This window comes from Bos indicus x Bos taurus, chromosome 7 (assembly GCF_003369695.1).
Source record: "Bos indicus x Bos taurus breed Angus x Brahman F1 hybrid chromosome 7, Bos_hybrid_MaternalHap_v2.0, whole genome shotgun sequence".
In the NCBI taxonomy this organism is placed as follows: Eukaryota; Metazoa; Chordata; class Mammalia; order Artiodactyla; family Bovidae; genus Bos; species Bos indicus x Bos taurus.
In genome coordinates this window covers 44,498,878-44,504,021 of record NC_040082.1, presented here as the reverse complement: position 1 = coordinate 44,504,021, position 5,144 = coordinate 44,498,878, and the positions used below count along the sequence as shown (strand labels likewise).

General features: G+C 43.9%; 1 non-coding gene across 1 annotated transcript; it reads right to left on the bottom strand.

The window, feature by feature from the left end:
* Window positions 1-920: 920 nt before the first annotated feature.
* Window positions 921-1,054, bottom strand: LOC113896725. Its single transcript, XR_003512096.1, has one exon. It is a non-coding gene; the product is annotated as a small nucleolar RNA SNORA70 (small nucleolar RNA).
* Window positions 1,055-5,144: the final 4,090 nt, after the last annotated feature.

The window sequence follows — 5,144 nt, the reverse complement described above, 5'->3', positions numbered from 1 at the left end:
CTGAAAGTAGAGCTTATGAACAGCAAGAACTCCGTACTTTTTCAGTGAACCAATAAAGGCTTTTTATGGGTCACCAGTGGCCACAGAGCACAGGTTGACAGCAGATACTTTCAAGAATATCAAGAGTAAGAGCCATATCCATTGTAATCTTAGAGTTCCCTTGGGGCACAAAAGAAACTTCATTTGCCTGATGGAGTGGGAGTTTGGCTCAGAGGATTGTGACCAGAGCTTTTATGTCTTTCTGTTTCTGCGCTCCCTGGCAACGTTTCTGTACCTACAGTGATGTCGTAAAAGCTATTCAGTCTTCACGGTGATGGAGCGCAGAGGAATTGCGTTAGGAATTTATGGCCGCTAGAGACAGGGTGCTGGAGCAACCAACTTATAACAAGATAACTTGAATAAATCTTGTTGACTGAGGGAAAGGCAGAGCATTTTATGGACCTAGAAAACAAATGAGAGAGAGAGAGAGAGAGAGAGAGAGAGAGAGAGAAGGGCTCAGAGCTCAGAGAAAGTGGGTACAGAAGAGAATTCAAGGTTGATAATAGATCAGGCTTGAGAAGCAACTGGACCAGATGGGATGCTCTGGGAGCCAGAGGATGAAAGCTAGTTTCATTGGTACTGCGATTTCACCCCTCATTGTGGGAAGGAAAGTGGGAATAAAATACCCTCTGTGAATTCTGTTTTAAAAACACATAGTAACTAAAATGAACTCACAATCGGACCCCCCAAGTGAAAGTGAAGTTTCTCAGTTGTGTCTGACTCTTTGCGACCCCATGGACTATAGCCCACCAGGCTCCTCTGTCCATGGGATTCTCCAGGCAAGGGTTGTGGAGTGGGTTGCCATCTCCTTCTCCAGGGGATCCTCCCAACCCAGGGATAGACTGGGGACAGCAGGCCAGTCATGAAAGCCCACTAGAAAGAGTTGTCTCCAAGGTCCCTTAGGGCAACCTGTACAGGCAACAGGTGCATACACAACCAAGGAGGCTGCTGTCTGCAGCCATTGCACACTGGGCCCCCATGGGGAAAAGAGCACTGTCGGCTTAACTGGCTCCCCCAAAGGTACCCTAAATTTGAAGTGTTTCTCATTTGTGCTTTTTGAAGAAAACAATTAGTAGTATCACCTGTCGACTGAAAAATATGCACAATCTAAAAGTTGAGAATTATGTTTTATTTGGCAAACAGAACTGAGGACGTAAGTCTGGAAGGCAGCCTCTCAGATAACTCTGAGAGACTGCTCCAAAGTGGTAGGGGAGGGGCCAGGTTATCTAGGAGGTTTCACAACAAAGACCAGACAATTGAAACATCAAAAGGTTACTGTTAATTAAAGAAAATCGGATATCTCAAGTTAACGAGTTTAGCTCGTTGCTGTATATGGGAAGATGTAAGAGTCCAGGCTCAATGAAACCATTCCTTTGATGTGCATGTTAACCATGTAGGCCAGTGTTGGGCTTTTCTCCGTCCCGAACTGCCTCAGGATTCAGAGTCAGGGTGGCTGCTGTGGTTGATGGCTTGACGGCTGCGGCATCCTTTGTTTATTGGTATAGCAGGCAACATCTTTCATCCACACAACAGAAACACTGTCGCTGAATTGTGAAGTCCCTCTCCTTTCCCTCACCCTGCCATCCTCCCCTCCTGGCCTTGGTATATGGCTTTAGGTCCAGGGAGGGCTCAAGTTGAGACGGGGAGACAGGTGATAAATGCCCCTTTTCTCTTTGTGTTAGTCTGGTGAGAAGCAAAGCCCCCTTGACTCTGACAGGTCCTGGCCATTTGTACAGGCAGAGAGATGACGATGAGATATTGGGGCTTGTGTGTTTAGCCTTTTTCGAGCTGCCAGATGAGGCGAAAGGAGCAGTTGTTTCAACTTCATCATTACCTTTAAAATGTCACAGTCCAGGGAATTCCCTGGTGTTCCAGTGGTCAAGACTCGGGCTGTCACTACTGTGGACTTGTGTTCAATCCCTGGTTGGGGAACTAAAGATCCCACATGCCATGCAGCCAGAAGAAAAGAAAAACAAAACATACCACCAAAATCACTGTGGTCAAATCTCATCATATCTCAGTGCTGCTGCTAAGTCACTTCAGTTGTGTCCGACTCTGTGGGACTCCATAGATGGCAGCCCACCAGACTCCCCCATCCCTGGGATTCTCCAGGCAAGAATACTGGAGTGGGTTGCCATTTCCTTCTCCAATGCATGAAAGTGAAAAGTGAAAGTGAAGTCGCTCAGTCCTGTCCGACCCTCAGCGACCCCATGGATTGCAGCCTTCCAGGCTCCTCCGTCCATGGGATTTTCCAGGCAAGAGTACTGGAGTGGGGCGCCACTGCCCTCTCCACATCTCAGTGCTAACACCATAGAACTCCAGGATATACAGAGGCCCCCAAAGCCCATGGAATATAGCAGTGTTTGGATTTACCATTCTGTTTCCCATCTTCTTCTCTGCAGGTCTTCCTGCAGACAAGCATGAACATGCTTTACTGGTATTTCTCCCTGCATTACCTACCTCCTGTTCTTGGCTCTCCCTTTTGAGGCTCTCTCATAGGGTCAAATTCTTCTGGCTCCTTTCATCCTTCAGGACCCGCCAACGGATTTGATGCTTCTCCCACCCTGTTTCCCTGTTCTGGCGCTTATCCTACACTGTTGTCTAATCTTCCTTTTCTCTAAGGGCTGTGGAAGCAGACACTCTCTTCCCTGCTCACCATCATCTCTGCAGGACCCAGTGCCATGCCTGACATTCATTTGTTTGCCAGATGAATGGGTTGATGGTCCACCCATCTGTGCCTGGGTGCCTGGTCACTCTTCTGTTTCACTTCTTCATCTGTAAAACTAAGCCTGCCCTTTAGTTACATCACAAGGAAATCACAGGATTTCCTTGAGGGTCAAGCCAAGTAATGGATTTTTTTTTTTTTTTTTTGAGTACAGAAGGTTGGGTAAAGCTTCACGGTGGTGTTGAATGTGAGTGTGCTGTTGAGTGGAGAGAGGATGTTGGAGGTGTCCCCTTTGCTGCTCATTCCTGCTCTTTAGATACAAACATGTGTCAGGTCTAATCAGTGCTACTTTTTCAGAGCACAGACTGACACACAGACAGGCTTTCCTCTCTGCTCCTGTCAGGGTAATGGGTACCTACTCAGATGCTCATCTTCATTTATCTAATAGAGGGTGTTCGTTTTGATTTATTCAGGAGGTTTGCCATGATTAAGGTATCCTCTTTGTTATTAAGATAAAGACTGACCTTTTCTTTCTGGAGGTGAATGACTAATGAAAGATAACTCTCTCTCTCTTTTTTTTTTTTTTTACCATCCAGTCAGGTTAATTGGATGGTTTCTATCCAGAGACCAATCTGTTACTGATTTAACATTGGAAGTTCTTTATGAAAAACTTAATGCTTTTCCTAAAGCATTAAGTGATATTAAACCATGGACTAACCAATGGGCACAAGAGAAGAGGAGGTAGATTTTTAAAATGGACTCATAGGGGAGGGATCAACTGGGAAGTTGGGACTGACATGTACATACTACTAAACATAAAGTAGATACCTAGTGAGAACCTACCGTGTAGCACAGAGAAATCTACTCACTACTCTATACTGACATACATGGGAATAGAATCTAAAAAAGAGTGGATATATGTATATGTATAATTGATTCACTTTGCTATACAGCAGAAACTAATACAACATTGTAAAAGAACTATATATACTTCCATAAAATATTTTAAAAATAAAATAGGCTCATAATTCAGTTCATTTCAGTTGCTGAGTTATGTCTGACTCTCTGCAACCCCATGGGCTGCAGCATGCCAGGCCTTCCTGTCCATTACCAACTCTTGGAGTTTACCCAAACTCATGTCCATTGAGTCAGTGATGCCATCCAACCATCTCATGCTCTGTCATCCCCTTCTCCTCCTGACTTCAATATTTCCCAGCATCAAGTTCTTTTCCAATGAGTCAGTTCTTTGCATCAGGTGGCCAAAGTATTGAAGTTTCAGCTTCAACATCAGTCCTTCCAATGAACATCCAGGACTGATCTCCTTTAGGATGGACTGGTTGGATCTCCTTGCAGTCCAAGGGACTCTCAAGAGTCTTCTCCAACACTACAGTTCAAAAGCATCAATTCTATTTCCAGTTTTTTAAGGAATCTCCACACTGTTCTCCATAGTGGCTGTACTAGTTTGCATTCTCACCAACAGTGTAAGAGGGTTCCCTTTTCTCCACACCCTCTCCAGCATTTATTGCTTGTTGACTTTTGGATCGCAGCCACTCTGACTGGCGTGAAATGGTACCTCATAGTGGTTTTGATTTGCATTTCTCTGATAACCAGTGATGTTGAACATCTTTTCATGTGTTTGTTAGCCATCTGTATGTCTTCTTTGGAGAAATGTCTATTTAGTTCTTTGGCCCATTTTTTGATTGGGTCATTTATTTTTCTGGAGTTGAGCTGTAGGAGTTGCTTGTATATTTTTTAGATTAGTTGTTTGTCAGTTGCTTCATTCTGAGGAAATCAGAATTGAAAGAGACACTTGTACCCCAATGTTCATTGCAGCACTGTTTATAATAGCCAGGACATGGAAGCAACCTAGATGTCCATCAACAGATGAATGGATAAGAAAGCTGTGGTACATATACACAATGGAGTATTACTCAGCCATTAAAAAGAATACATTTGAATCAGTTCTAATGAGGTGGATGAAACTGGAGCCTATTATACAGAGTGAAGTAAGCCAGAAAGAAAAACACCAATACAGTATACTAATGCATATATATGGAATTTAGAAAGATGGTAACAATAACCCTGAATACGAGATGGCAAAAGAGACACTGATGTATAGAACAGTCTTTTGGACTCTGTTGGAGAGGGAGAGGGTGGGATGATTTGGGAGAATGGCATTGAAACATGTATAATATCATATATGAAACGAGTCGCCAGTCCAGGTTCGATGCACGATACTCGAAGCTTGAGGCTGGTGCACTGGGACAACCCAGAGGGATGGTATGGGGAGGGAGGAGGGAGTAGGATTCAGGATGGGGAACATGTGTATACCTGTGGCAGGTTCATGTTGATATATGGCAAAACCAATACAATATTGTAAAGTTAAAAAATAAAAATAAAAAAAATACACAAACAAAAGCATCAATTCTTCAGCACTAAG